Here is a 16,875-nt window from a genome sequence, read left to right as displayed (position 1 = left end):
ATTACTTTGCCAACTAAGGTAAGTCTAGTCAAGGCTATGGTTTTTCCTGTGGTCATGTATGGATGTGAGAGTTGGACTGTGAAGAAGGCTGAGCACTGAAGAATTGATGCTTTTGAACTGTGGTGTTGAAGAAAACTCTTGAGAGTCCCTTGGACTGCAAGGAGATCCAACCAATCCATTCTGAAGGAGATCAGCCCTGGGATTTCTTTGGAAGGAATGATGCGAAAGCTGAAGCTCCAATACTTTGGCCACCTCATGCGAAGAGTTGACTCATTGGTAAAGAGTGTGATGCTGGGAGGGATTGGGGGCAGGAGGAGAAGGGGACGACCGAGGATGAGATGGCTGGATGACATCACTGACTTGATGGACGTGAGTCTGAGTGAACTCTGGGAGATGGTGATGGACAGGGAGGCCTGGCGTGCTGTGACCCATGGGGTCGCAAAGAGTTGAACACGACTGAGCAACTGAACTGAACTGAACTGAAGCTCTAAATACAGCAAGTGCTCCTTTGATTGCAACACCTTTGGGATGAAAAGTTCTAGAATATATTTTTCATTCCTGTGACAACTTCTCCATAAGAAAGCAATGGTTGATATAGACAATACTAAAAGCAGAAGAAAAGCTAGAGTTACTTCTTCAAATTGTTATAAGAAAATGATAGGAATCAATTTTAAAATGAACCTCAGAATTCTCTCACATCCAGATCTTGGTCTAGAAGAGTCCGTCAGCATGGAGGAATAATAAAGGCAGTGTTTGCAATGGAAACAAAAGTAACCATTTTTAGTCTGAACTAGAGCTGTAGCATCAAGTCTTATAATAAGTATATAGTTTCTCTTTTCTTCAGGCAAGGTAACTTTTGGGGTTTGATGTAAACATTTTAAAATCCTGTGTATTTCCACATGTAACTAAACATCAAAATAAGATCAAAAGATCATTTCTCATTAAAGTTTGCCTACTGGTCTTTTAGGTATATAACTTATTGATGTGTATAAATTTATAATATGTAAAATGAGAAATGTAAATAGTATATGCTCATCTCTGTTCCTAGGGAGTTCTGTGAATAAATTTCCATTAATCTAGTGGCAAATGCACCCTAAAGTTGTATAATTCATGCCCTTTCTGGATGAGTTTAATAAGAAATTATCTGCTATTTTTCATTTCCTTTTCTCTCCCTACTCCAATTGCACTTCTATAGAAGTCTTAAATGTTTATGTATGTATCTGGTTATGCATATTGTAAACATCTGTCAGCTCTGTAAAACTCACTGCAGGGTAGTTATTATTTTGAAGGAAAACTGAGCTCATCACAATGAAAATAAATTTAAAACCTGCTTCAATCTAAAATTAAAAAATACCAAGTCAGAAATTTTGGTTTTACTTCATTGATTTGACCAGGGTAGCATGAAAGAAAAATAACTTATATGTTTTTACTTTCACAACAGTCTTTAAGAGGTATGTATATATATACTTCTAAATATCTGTGTTTTTATATATAAAGAACATCATTCCCTGGATTCTGAGGTAGAATCATGTCATATGACACAAATCATACCTGGATTCTGCGAGATGGCTGGGCACGGTGGAGGCATAGTCTACATAGTTTCTGTACAGTGGATGTGCTAGTCAGGTATCATGAGTTGCCAAGTAAAAGTACACAGTTACTCTGCAAAGGCAAAAGCAAAAGCAAATTGTTACTGAGAAGCTGTCGAATAAGGCACTGAGCAGAATATGTTGGCCAAATATCACAGCAAAGTATTTTCTAATGGCCAATTAATTGGAGTTTATTTTTTAATAGAAAATTTATAGGGCTAGAAATTTATAGGAAGTGCCATCAGTTCAATTCAGTTCAGCTGCTCAGTTGTGTCCTACTCTTTGCAACCCCATGAATCACAGCACGCCAGGCCTCCCTGTCCATCACCAACTCCTGGAATTTACCCAAACTCACGTCCATCGAATCGGTGATGCCACCCAGCCATCTCATCCTCGGTCGTCCCCTTCTCCTCCTGCCCCCAATCCCTTCCAGCATCAGAGTCTTTTCCAATGAGTCAACTCTTTGCATGAGGTGGCCAAAGTACTGGAGTTTCAGCTTTAGCATCATTCCTTCCAAAGAAATCCCAAGGCTGATCTCTTTTAGGATGGACTGGTTGGATCTCCAACCAGTGCTGAGTGCTGGGCTGCGTGTTGTCTGCACAGTTTATGGAAGATGGTGCCAAGGGACAGAAAATAGAAAGAAACATAAATAATCAAAGAATTCTCTGAGAAAGGCTCAAATTTGGTCTGTACTGAACAAAGCATGCAGGAAGATAAAGATGCAGGCAGTTGGTTCTGTCTTTTTTGTTTGTTTGTTTGTTTTATTTAGGTTAAAAGGTGGGGTCCAGAGGGACAGAGTTTGCATGATTTGAATTTCCCCTGTACAACTAAAGGAAGCTTTCTTATTCCGTTGCACACCTGTGGGGATGAGGGGAAAGAAAGGAAGAGTGTGTATGGAAGATGTCAGAGGTCAAACAACAGAAATGAAGAATGAAGAATGAATGAAGAAGTCAGCCAGCCTCTTAGTTACACTCTCTAGTCTTAAATTTTTGAAATCATGTTGGAAAAAATCTCATTCTATTAAATAGGAATTACCAAGAGAAAAACTGTAACTGTGAACACAGAAATTCTGCAGTAATTTTATATCACTGTTAAAAGAATCTAAGCTTCAAGAAGGAAAGAAATCAATATTTTCCCACCCAATCATAGTGCTTGACACAGAGAAAAAGGTCAATTCATATTTTTTAATGAATGAATGAATGATAGTTTGGGGACACATCTCCCAGGAAATGATATTTGAATTAATGCCTATAGTTATTTGAAAAGCAAGGTAATTTTTATACAGAGGAGAAAGAAATAGAAAGACCTTTAGACAGAAAGAACTTGGAACTTTGGAGGAACAGAAAAGAAACCATTATGGTTGGAACCTAGTGACTTAGGGAGAGAGTTTAATGAAATAAAAATGGAGAGGTAAACAGGAACCAGGCCATGCAGGGCTATCAGGCATGAGGAGCAGATTATAATATATTTTTTCTTTTAAAATGAAAAGTCATTTTAAAGAGTTTAAGCAAGGGGGGACATGATGTACTAGAAAAGAATATTCTGTTTTTGTGATGTGCAAAATGGAATGCAGAGGGTGAGGTGGGGATGGGAAGATACTACATGAGTGGAGAAAAGCGATGTGAGTTGAGTGGTCACAGTGAAGATGGAGGAAGTGATAGTTATGGACATGGGGAGAAGTATTAAAATATAATGTGTATTTTGGAGATAAATCTTAACGTATTCAGCGGTGGACCAGTTTGCAGAAAAGAGAAAATGGCAGGATTTCCAGACTTTTTTGGCTTGAACCATGGAATATATGGAGTGCTATTTATGGGAATGGGGAAAATTGGAGGGATGGTGAAGGAATACACTGATTTGAGATGGAATAAACAGCTTCATTTAGAAATGTTAAAATTGAAATGTCAATGTATAGCCGTAAGAAGGAATTTGGTAACATGAGTCTTGAATTACATTTTGAAATATCAGCTAGTCAGTGTTGTTGAAAGCCTTGACAAAGTTTAAAGCCAAATCAGCTAAGCCTCAGGGAATCACCTGAGCTAAACTAATGAGAAGAGAAAAGAGGCTGAGACTGAGTTCTGAATGTTAAAAATTTAAATTGATGGAGCAATAGCCAAGAAAATGAAGCCGGTATTACAGAGGAAAAGGCAACGCAGTAGAATTAAAAAATTTAAGTATATGGTGTAATAAGCCCAAGACAGGAAAGGAAGACAGGCACTAAGGAATTAAGAAGGCACTCATCATATAAATCAGTCACTGTATGTAACCAGATAATGGAAGTATGTGTAAGTCAGGTGATATAAGTATGGAGACAGTCAAGCTGGAAAAAGAGAGCTTGATGGAGTGGAGAGTGGCTTTTAGACAGAGTTGTTCTAGAAGATCTCTCCGAGGAGATGATTCAGCCGGGATCTCCTTAATGGGAAAGGGCAAGCCACGTGCAGATCTAAAGGGAATACTCTCGAGGTCACGGAGAAAGATGGCATGAAAACTGGTAAGGGCGCAAGCTTAAGATGTTGAAGGGACACCAGCACGTCCAGTGCCTCTGGAGTTAAAGGAAAAGTGGCCCTAGAGGTAAACAAGATCCGGTCACGTGGGACATTGTATCCATGGCAGAGGTGGCATTAATCAGTGGTACTTTTTAGCATCACATGAAACACTGAGTTAAATAGCACTGGGGGAATTTCCAAAAGGGTATAAAATTGAGAGGAATTTTTCTGGTATTTCTAACAGACTAAACCCTTAGTGTTAGAATAAAAATCAATGCCTTAACTTTACCATGTTTACTTCAATAATACTTAGAATATTGAAAGATGGATAACTGGTTAGATATAAACATGGATATTTGAATTAATAGGAAGTAGTTGGAATATTTTGAGAAAAATGATCTGTGATTTATATATAAATATTTAAAAAGTCATTTTTATGAGAATAAAGACTGCGTAAAATATAAAAAGTTATTTTAGTAATTTGCAGGGGGTATACTGAGTGGTACTTGTACTAGACAACTTGTACTAAGTAGTATGAAATGTCCAGCTTCTGGCTGTATTTTGAAAAGTGAAGCCTACAAGAAATACTAATAGATTGAATATGGAAGTTAAAGAAATTATGTTAGTGTTTGAGAAGAAAAAGCACTTTGGATAATATGCATTGTATTAAATTTAAGGATGAGTATATTTGCAGTCTGGGTATATTCTAATGTATATAATATATATGCAGTCTGGGTATATTCGTACATATAATATATATATACAGTCTAGGTATAGTCTAATACCCAGAAAAGTGCTTTGCTTATGGACAAAGCAAAATACATGTTTATTATATGCAGTAAAATATTGCAAAATGACTCGAAAATATGAGTATCCTGCTTACTGTGCTAAAATATTTAAGGAAAAAAATTAGAACATCAAAGGTCTTGAAGAAAATTTTCAATTCTTACTTTCAATTCTTCTAAAAACAAAACAAAAACCTAACAGAAATCAAAATCTGTTCATAGACCCTTATGTAAATATATGTGCTTATATGCTAATAGTGATTATAAAATGAAATTAATGTTATTTATATTATTAAGGATAAAGATTAGAGCAAGCTAATTGAATGGAATAGGGTATGTAAGAAAAGATGTGTAAGAAAATATAAAATTGGATGATATTTTCTGTGAGATAACATTACAGCTATCTGTTTCACATGTATGTTTCATATATCTATATCTCTCTTTAAGTCTTCTAGCTATCTTCAAAATAAACATGGTAAAGTTAAGACACTTTTATTCTAAAATTCTTGAGTCAAATCTGTTAGAAGTATCAGAATTCCTCTTAACTTTATACAATTTTGGAAAGTTATCCAAAGCTATTGATTTTGTCTAATTCCCAAAGCTTCATTTATTAATATAACATGTTTTACACTTTGGTCTATACATAACTAAAAATGAAGAACTTTTTTTAATCTTGGGTTAAATAATTGGAATATTATCCTCAAAATCTTTCCCTGGTCCTAAAATGTAGGAGTATCAAAAAGTATAGAGGATTAAGGATCTGCCTTGTCAATGATATGGAGGCTAAAGAGCCAGAAAAAAATCAGATGTCTCCCTGACATTAACCTATGTAACTAACAGTTGCTAAACATTTACAAAATATAAAACATATTTTATGATAAAAATACATGATCTCATATATTTTAAAAAATGACTTGTACAAAATAAATACCAATTGGTCTTAGATATGCTCTTCCTATTTTTCACTCTGCTTTTCTCTTTTCCAAATCTTTGAAACTGCAAATGGACTGAACACAATTTTAAGGCTGCTTCAGGAGGCATATCATTGTCTCTTTCTGTGTACCTTTGGTAAGACTTGGAATTTTTTATTCTTCCTGAAATAACAGCTAGAACCCCATGGTCCCCTTCACCCCCTGCCCCCCAAAAAAATCAGCTGTCAATCATATCTGGAAATGACTCATTCAGGAACAAATGCTATGTAATGAAGGGATCAACGAGCCTAAAATCTACTTCTCTTTTCTTCTCTGGTATTGACCTAGCTTACCTACTTGTGTTTCTTTGTACTTTCTCATTTTTATTTCCTATTGATTTTCCTACATCTTTAGCCCCTGCTTTCAACCTGCCAAGACTATCTGCCTAACTTGATTTCGTTAGTCCTCTTTCCCTTTATCTGGATCTTGGAAGAGTGTCTTCACTAAATCTAAGTCTGGCATAGTGATGTATCAATATTTACATACAAAATACTCATTTTACACAATAAGTAGGTTGATACCTGGGCTTCTTAGGTGGTGCTAATAGTAAAGAACCCTCCTGCCAATGCAGCAGACATAAGAGATGAAGGTTTGACCCCTGGGTGGGGAAGATCCCCTAGAGAAGGGAATGGCAACCCATTCCACTAGTCTTGCCTGGAAAATTCCATGGACAGAGGAGCCTGGTGGGCTACAGTCCGTAGTGTCACAGAGTCCGACATGACTCAGGTGACTTAGCATGCACATGTGCGTGTTGGAACCCACCTCAGTAGATGTTAGTAAGTAAAAGAATGTGTAGTTAAGAGTACTTGAGAAAAGAGAACATTTTGATTAAAGTCTTAAGCTATAGAAAGCAAAACATTAAGAACAATTTAAAAAATAAGTTATCTATATAAATGGAATATCTCCCTTGTGAATTCCAGCCCCTTCTTATGACCAGTCCTGAAATAGGTTCTTCATAATAGATTTTCCACTTTTGGTCAATAGCACCATGGAATATTAGATTAAAGCAATTGGAACTACTTTTGCTTCATACTGCATCTTTATTCTTTATCCCCAGGAATTTCTGTCCAATGGCAACTTTGCATTTGGAAAGTTTCTTTTATCCATAATTTTCCTACTATATAAGATTTCCTTATTTAATACCACCATAATTATCACTTGCCTTTTCCTTCTGATTCATTTTACACTCTGCCTCCTCCAGTCAGATGTATTCTGAGCGACGATGAGACCAAATTTACAACCAATTAATTCTAAGCACATTAACCCTAAAGATAAAATCATAAGATTTCTATTATTTAAAAAATAGCAACCTTATTTAGATGTAACTCGTATACCATACAACTCAGTTAAAATGTTCAACTCAAATTTTTAATATATTCATAGAGATTTGCAACCATCATCACCACAATGAATATTAGAACATTTTTGCCGCCCCCCAAAAGAAACCTGATACCCATAAATACTTATCTAACTCTTCCAACCTTCCCCCTTCCTTAAGCAACCACTTTCTGCCTGTATAAGTTTGCCTATTTTGAATATTTCATATATCAGTATCATATGAAATGTTTTGTATCTTGATTCTTTTACATTAATATAGGTTTTTAAGATTCATCCATATTATAGTATGTATCAACACTTTAGTTTTTTTTTATAACCAAATAGTATTCCATTGCATAAACATGTTACATTTATTTATGCATTTACAGTTGATGGATATTTGGATTTTCTCCCATTTTTGCTATTATAACTAATAATGAACATTTCTGTATGTATTTTTATGTGCTCATTGTTTTCATTTCTCTTGGGTGTATATCTAAGAATGTCATTACAGGGTTAGTGATGCCCTATTGTTTAAACTATTGTGAAACCGCTACACTGTTTTTCAAAGCTCTGCACCATTCTATATCTTAAATTGCATTGCATGAGGGTGTCAATGTCTCTATATCCTCTCCAATGCTTGTTATAATCTTTCTTTTTTATTACATTCATCTTAGTAGGTGTGAAGTAGTTTTGATTTGCATTTCCCTGATTGCTATCCGATGTTTTGAGTGATCTCAGATTATGCTACATACCTGGGAGAACTTACAAAGTGCCATGTTTTAGACAGATGCTGAGTTTACCTCAAACATAATTTAAAATGTTAAGCTTGAGCAATAGTGGACATTATCAAAATACAGATAAAAAGCAGCTGCATATGCAGGATCCTTTCAATGGTTATTTCTACTTTATGATTTTTCTGCAGACCTTCTGCCTATGGCAGTGTCTACCAATGGTGGTAGAATCAGAGGTACGTGGGGGATGCACCATGTGTCATTTTTTTTTCCAATTAGGTGGCCCCATAACAGTAGCACAAATGGTATTTCTAAATAGTTATAATGGCCTCTATCCTTTCTTATGTATCATCTAATGAGAATTACAGATTGGTTTTATAAGAGATTAACTAGAAATTACAAAGTCAGTAACTTTTTTTTATATTACTATCTTCTTTTCCCCAATGCTCCTAAATCATCTTAAAAAAATGTTTTTAACAGATGGTTGGCTCTCAAAGAAATCCACAGTTCTTTTGGGGGTAAGAATCTTGATGTATTAATAACAATGGCAATTGATGTAACATGAGTAACAGGTGTTATCCAGGAAAAAACACACTTACTTGATCTCTCAAAGCAAATTCAAATAGATTGCTTTGATTTTCAGTCTTGTTTTGCCTTTTTTTCTGTGTGTATTATGCACACTGTTAGATATTTAAATGAATCTGCTATTTAGCCTTTATTTACAAAATGTGACATGATTCCTGAATAAGTAATTTGTGCAAGAATATTAAAAGTCTATTCATATTGTGGTTTAGAAATTAATAATCAATGATTTTTAAGCACAGAAATTTTGGAGGTTATGTGTTTGAATAAATATATTTTTAAATGTTAAATTCTGTCAAAATTGCATTTCTATATGGCTATAACAAAAAATTCATAACTATATAAATTTCAGAATTGTCCTACAGTGCTATCCTACAACACAAGCAAGACTGATGGAGTATATTTGCCTATGCCATCTGGAAGCCTTTTTACAGTCAATTAGTTAGTAAGATTATTAAAATATTCTCAGCTAATAGATTTTGTCAGTTTCAAGCTCTAGGTTTGTTTGTGGTTGAAGGACTGTTTGTATGTTTGAAATAAGTGCTTGGTTATTTCAATGATGGGTGTGGCTATTATTAATTGCTACTTATACATTCCTTTATATCTTATTATGTTAATAAATTTTGGACAAAGGACATACAGTGTGCATAATTGCAAATGATCCATAAAGCAGTACTCAACCTTTATTTAGAGCTACTCTAGACCAAATTGTCTCCTTGATGTAGTAGGTTTTAGAGTAAAGGACAATGAAAAGTAAAGTGAAAGAGATAATATTCCCCTAATTGGACACGTATACCTTTGTTGCAGAAAAAAAGAATGTATCTGCTCTAGGTATATAGTTTCTAAGAGGGAACTTCTAAAACTTTATGATTTCTTGAGAGATCAGAGTATCTTTTATTCATAACAGACCCTTGGACCATAGCTGCATTTTTGCTAAAGAAATGCCTCAGGCTGGGAACTGGTCATGCCAGAAAACTAACCACATATTTAGAGGTTTGTGGCTTTCAGCCACGTAATGTCAGCTAGACCACCTGACATCTGGGGAGGAGAGAGGAGCTAGAGATGGAGTTCAGTCATGTGGCCAAGCAGGAAATCAATTATGCTTACACAATGAAACCTCAGTAAAAGCTCTGAACACTGAGGACGAGGTGAACTTCCTGGTTGGTGAATACATTGATGTACCAGGAGGATGACATTTCTAAATCCCTCAGGTAGGACACATGAAAGTTCTGTACTCAGAACCCTCTCAAGTCTAACCTGATTTTTTTTTTTTTTTTTTGTGACTGGCCCTGAATTGTATGTTTAATAATAAAATTGAAGTCATTAATATACTGCTGTATTGAATTTTGTATGTCATTCTACTGAATTATTAAACCTAAGGGGGTCAAAGGAAACCTTGAATTTATATTCAGTTGACCAGAAGTGCAAGTGAACTGGAGATTCCGATCTTGCAGGTGATATCTGAATGAGGGCAGCTTTGTTGGATACCATGACCTTAATTTGCTGGAATCTGCACCAACTTTGGATAGTCAGTTCTAGAATCATATCATGTTTATTGGCAACAGTCCAGTTTATTTCTAACTATGGTTCTTCATTTCTCCTTGAAATTTTGCATGCAAGCCTCTAAATGTACAAATTCTAAACCTTGCAAAATGGTGTTACTTGGCAGCTAAATACTGGATTTTCTGGGTCCTGATCATAAAATGTCACTCCATTATTTAAACCAACTGCAGACAGTGCTTTATAGAGATTATAATGTGATGGAGAGATAATATGGCTTTGAGAAAATGAAACCAGGCTTGGTTTTTAGATAGGCATCAAGTCACGATAAGAACTTTGACCTGGAAAATAATTGGTTAATCACCCTGGACCTATTTTGTCATTCAAAGGATAAGATGTTTGACTAAATAAACTTTAAAGTCTCTGGAATCTCTTAGGTAGTAAGATTCTTTGAATTTTAATGCCTCAGTTTCCCTGTCAGCAAATGGTTGTCAATTTGCATATCATTCAACTATGAGAAATAACTAAACCATTTCTACATGTAGGAAACAAATATACTATTCCTTCTAAATATGTTATGACTCTGTCAAGATTTCCACAGGAAAATGAGAAGACAAAAAGTATAAAGCTTCTAGTTTCAATAGAAAGCAGTTTTTCATCAGAATCCATCAATTAAGTACAATGTGGATGTTTATATTGTAAGAAGCAGAGATGGAAATATTGTATTTGATTTCCACTTGAATATAATTTTAAAATTAATATAAAGTGGAAATATCTGTTAAAATATGTTTGTAATAGGTGATATGGTATCTGCTTATGTTTAAATGTCTGTATTTAATTTTTCCTTTTTTCTTTCTGTTTAATATCCCACACCCAGTTCTGAATTTTGAGGGAAGTTACTCATATCAGTGTACAAGCCAGTGTATAATTCAGGAGATTCAGTCACACATTAACTCATGTGTATCATTGAACATGATGGCAAAGGAACTGTGTAATTATAATGCAACAGAAGTTCATGTTATCAAATTATGAAAGGAGAATGGAATTTGGAGTCATGGAGGGCTTAATATGTATCCTAGCTGTCCTGTACATTAGCTATGTGACCCTAGTTAGTTTACATTAACTTTAAAGAGTCTGTTTTCTCTTACAAAATTTCTGTTTTACAGGACTATGTTTAGTGTTTACCATAGTGGGTAGTATATAATAAATGATCACTAAAATGCTAACTAATGAATTGGGAATCATGAGATCCAGTTTTCCTTTTTAAAATTCAGGTTCTTCATCTTTCAAGTGAGCAGGTTAGACCAAATAATCACTAAAGACCCTCTAGGGCTTCCCAGGTGGTGCTAGTGGTAAGAATCTGCCTGCCAATGCAGGAAATGCAGGAGACGTAGTTTGATCCGTGGTGGAAAAGATGTCCTAGAGCAGGGCATGGCAGCCCACTCTGGTATTCTTGTCTGGAGAATCCCAAGGACAGAGGAGCCTGGACAGCTACAGTCCATAGTTTTGCTAAGAGTCCTACAGGACTGAGGCGACTTAACAAGCAAAGACACTTCCACGTTATTTAAGGAACTGTGTTTACTGATGTAACTTGGTAACACTAGGCAATAAAATGTATATCTGGGGGCCTGGGAGCATTGAACAACACCCCCTTTTGAGGCTGGCTGTTCTCAGCTGGTAATTCAGGTCCAGGATGCCCTCAAGGACCTAGATTCCTGCCAGTTTCCTGCTCTTTCATACTTTGTCTGCGGCTTTCATCCTTGTGAATGTAAGTAGTTGTACCACCTCTATCATCATATCTGTGTTCTGATAGTGACTTGGCAGCAATCCAACACTTTAACCAGTATTTTTCATCTTCTCTCAGTCATCCTGTGAGGTTTGGTAAACTGTGGTCATCTCCTATTGGCCATCTCTCGAATAGCTATTCACAAGACTGGGTTTGCTTATGGATTCTTCCAGGAAGCTAACAATTTTCTCTTAGTCTTTCCTATGAATCAGTGGTTTGGACTTCTTGACTCATGCTTTGTTTCTAGGTGTACTCAAGCTATTCCAATCCAGAGAAGCTATTATTATTGATTATTATTATCATTATTATTGATATTTGTTACTATATTACTGTATCTGTATAATTTACAGCACCAAATTGTATAATATTGGGCTTCCATGGTTGTTCAGATGGTACAGAATCTGATGCAATATGGGAGTCCTGGGTTCTTCTATTATTTTGTAAAAGACAAATAAGTAAATTCAAGTTATTTATATTGTTCCTGGTATTTTGCAATAGCTCTCAGAAAGAATAGAATAAGTGCTTTGCATTTATTTCCTTGCCACTATTCCCTTCCTTCATTGGTGCTTAAAGTCAAGCACATTCTCTGTGGAGGTAGTTAACACAAGTATGTTATTTGGTGGTAGAACAATTTTCATTTTAAATGAAGTATCTCAGTCTAGTCAGTGTGCAGAATATTTGGTCGGGAACTCCTGCATGAAGAGGAAGGGGCATTATTCTCCAGCATCTCTTTGGCAGGTCCCAATTTAAGGACCTCCATTCAACATGGCACTAATTATACTGTTTATGTGAAAATTCAACTTCTTCCTATAGATTAACTGGGGCATAATTGTAGGTTTTACAAATGAATGCATATATGAAATTTATTTAGCATTTGCCTTTTTGTGCTTTTGTGGATTTTGTATTTTCGGGGACATATGTATTATATATTATCATACATTGGAAAAGACTCTGATGCTGGGAAAGATTGATGGCAGGAGGAGAAGGGGACGACAGAGGATAAGATGGCTGGATGGCATCACTGACTCAATGGTCGTGAGTTTGAGCAAACTCCAGGAGATGGTGAATGATAAGGAGGCCCAGCATGCTGCCATCCATGGGGTCTAAAAAAGTCAGACATGACTGAGAGATTGAACAACAAATTGTTCAATACATATAATTGTTCAATACAATAATATGTATGATATAAGTAGAACCCTAGACTATTTTGCAGATGTTGAACTTTGGGTGTTTTCATTCTTAATGCTAAGACAGGTCACAAACACTGAAAAATAAGAATGGGATTTTTAAATTAACAGCCACTTATGTTACACATTATTAAGCTTTGAGCTCTAATCAGAATTATTTGTTTCTTCAGGAAGAACTCAGAGAAGGCAATGGCACCTCACTCCAGTACTCTTGCCTGGAAAAATCCCATGGATGGAGGAGACTGGTAGGCTGCAGTCCATGGGGTTGCTAAGAGTCAGACACGACTGAGCAACTTCACTTTGACGTTTCACTTTCATGCATTGGAGAAGGAAATGGAAACCCACGCCAGTCTTCTTGCTTGGAGAATCCCAGGGATGGCAGGGCCTGTTGGGCTGCCGTCTATGGGGTAGCACAGAGTCGGACATGACTAAAGCAACTTAACAACTTAGCAACAGGAAGAACTGGTGATTTTTCTTTTCTTTAAAAATCTATACCTCATAGCATCATTATTATGCAAGTAAAAATAAAATTCCTTGTCCTTACATGGTTAAAGAGGGCAACAAGTGGAGCAAAGCGACTTATTTAAGCAGTTGATTTTACATTAGTGTTCGAAAAACAATAAGCATTTCCTATTTGCTGATGGAGCTGTCAGATAAAGATATAACTTTATAAAAAGTGAGTCAAAAGGCTGTTCAAGTGCTCCAGCCCTCAATTTGTTTATATTTACAGCCATTTACAAGATTATCTTCATCTACTCACAACAGATTTGATTTTTATGAGGCTCAAATTTTCTTTGTATTGAACTTCTGTCACATTATAATCACAAAATAAGATTTATTATAGTACAATGTTTTGGTAAGTGCGGGACTGTGCCTGTAAAATGACATTTGAAAGCACACTTGAGGAATGGAAAAATTTTAGACAGACGCATTTTTTGATATTAGTTTCTGAGAACCCTAACTTGGAAGTTTCTCTTATAATTAATAATTCAATGGCCAATAAAAGCTATATAGGAAAGGATGACTTGATATAACAAAATGAAAAATTTGAGGAAAGTGCTGCATATTTTGCCCTATCCCTCAAATATTATTTCTAATAAAAAATGTAAAAAAGCATTTAACTTTAGATTTATTTTTTAGGTTATGATAAATATCTTCCAAATGGGCCACATTAACTGTCATGTTTAATATGAATTGTAACTTACTGGGTCTGTATTAAAAAGTCACCAGTAAGACAGAGTGCAAATAATTCCAATTGATTTACATGTATGTCTATTTCCCAGGTGGACTTTTGAACAGTTTATCAACTGACAGATTATAGAGCTTTATTTTCCTTTTAAAAAATTCACTTATTTTACATGAATTATCCAGGATAATTGATTAGGTTCCCACCACTTACACTTTCCACACAGGCTGTGAATTTTTCTAGAAGGCAGGTGGTTTCATTTCTGGACCGCTTAAATCATATTTTTCTTTCTGAATCTTTCATAGTCTCTATTTCCTTAGGTGCTAACAAATCATACCAAATGTGTGTATCTAGCCCTCGTTTTTCTTTCTGGCCCTGGTGTTTGTAGTTAGGAAGACTTCCAACTATGCAGCAAACCACGTAAAAGATGAATTTTGGGGAAAAATATCTTCCGACAGTCTCTGGTAAAAGATGTAAGCAGGGTTAATCCTAACTCCACAGCTGTTACTCCCATGAATCTTACAATTTATATCCAAGCAATGTCTTTATTTTAAATATTTTAATTATGCTAGATAGTCAGTAAAATATGGCCGGTGTTGACCTTAGGGGATTAGATGCAATGAGTCAAAAGTCTTGTAAGTCCTCATTATAAAACACAGGGAAGAGGCAAGATGAGATTCATAGGTATATATTTGTATGTGAAATCATTAATTTTTTTGAATAAATGGATATACAAAGATTTATCATTCAACATCCAGGAGATATATTAAAAGCAGGCTGAAGGGTGAAAGTGTCAGTCACTCAGTCATGTTTTTGTGACCCCATGGACTGTAGCCCACCAGGTTCCTCTGTCCATGAAATTCTCCAGGCAAGAAAAAACAGGCTCAGTTCAGTTGCTCAGTTATGTCCGACTATTTGCGACCTCATGAATCACAGCACGCCAGGCCTCCCTGTCCATCACCAACTCCCGGAGTTCACTCAGACTCATGTCCATCGAGTCAGTGATGCCATCCAGCCATCTCATCCTTGGTCGTCCCCTTCTCCTCCTGCTCCCAATCCCTCCCATCATCAGAGTCTTTTCCAATGAGTCAACTCTTTGCATGTGGTGGCCAAAGTGCTGGAGTTTCAGCTTTAGCATCATTCTTTCCAAAGAAATCCCAGGACTGATCTCCTTCAGAATGGACTGGTTAGATCTCCTTGCAGTCCAAGGGACTCTCAAGAGTCTTCTCCAACACCACAGTTCAAAAGCATCAATTCTTCGGCACTCAGCTTTCTTCACAATCCATATCTCACATGTATACATACATACAAATGTTGTATCTTGGGTGGCTTACTCATACCAATAGTACTTTTATCAGATATGGCTGAATAAATAGTCACATTGCTCTGTTTAATCTAGATCATAACAGCCCTCAATTAAATATCATAAAGTTTCTTTCATGTTTATTATCTATATCCTTTTTTGTATACCTTGTCCTGTTAGTTTATGCTTCTTGATGAAAGATTCTGCCTGCCTTGTCATCACTGTTATTCCCAACTGTTAAAGTAGTACCTGGCCCATTGTAAGCATTCAGTAATGTTGGAGGCTGATTGATAGGCACTTCCAATTATATCCTATCTCTATGGGACACCATTGATACTGATTTTAATTTGTGTAACCTTTCACAAAAGCTTTTCACACATTATATTTTTAAAACCTCTATCACCTATGTTTCTTTCACATATAATATGGTTTTAGGAGGCTCCATATTTTAAGGTTTTAGTTTCTATTTTATAATGGACAAAACTCGGGCCAAACCATTTATGACAACAAATCAGAGTGAAAATACAATCTAACAATTAAGACATTGGTTTAATAATTAATGCAATGTGTGGTGGTATCATAAAACAAACAAAATGGAAAAAACAAAATGTCAAATTCTTCAAGTAAGTTATTAACAGTGTTTGAAAATGTAATCTTGAATTAACAAGAAGATATAGTCAAATAAAATTGTCATCTATAACTAAGTATTTTTTATACTTGACAAAGCCATTGTTTAGAACTCAAATTTTGGTCTGACTTTAAAACTTTTTTTTTCCTTTTTTGCAAAAACAAATAACAGGAAGTTAATAATAAACTAAATATGTAATCAAACCTATGAATTATTTTTAAATCCAATGTTAAATAGATTCAAAACAAACCGTCATGTACTGTTGGTGAAAGTGTCAATTAGTTCAGCCACTAAGGAAAACATTATGGAGGTTCCTAAAAAATTTAAAAATAAAAATATCAAGCATTCCAGAAATTCCACTGCTGGGCATTTGCCTGAATAAAACAAAAGCACTATGCAAAAAAGATACAAGCGCCCCAATGTTCATTGTAGAATTATTTACAATACCTAAGATGAAGAGGCAGCTTAAGTATCCACCAAAGATAGATAGAGAAAGTGTTTTGTATATGTTGGATATATACATGTACCCACACAGACACACACACAATGAAGTATCACTCAGTAATAATAAAAAATGAAACCTTGCCTTTTGTGACAGCATGAATGAACCCAATGATAAATAAGAAAAAGAAAGACAAATACTGTATGTTTTCACATATTTATAAAATAAAATAATGCAAATGTACAACAACAACAACAACAACCCTAAATAACTTACAGACTGAAGGCTCTTGAGAATCCCTTGGAGTACAAGCAGATTGAACCAGTCAAGCCTAAATCAACCCTGAAAATTCACTGGAAGGACTGATGCTGAAGCTCCA

The sequence above is a fragment of the Ovis aries genome, chromosome 1, assembly GCF_016772045.2.
Source record: "Ovis aries strain OAR_USU_Benz2616 breed Rambouillet chromosome 1, ARS-UI_Ramb_v3.0, whole genome shotgun sequence".
In the NCBI taxonomy this organism is placed as follows: domain Eukaryota; kingdom Metazoa; phylum Chordata; class Mammalia; order Artiodactyla; family Bovidae; genus Ovis; species Ovis aries.
This window is presented reverse-complemented; position numbering follows the sequence as displayed.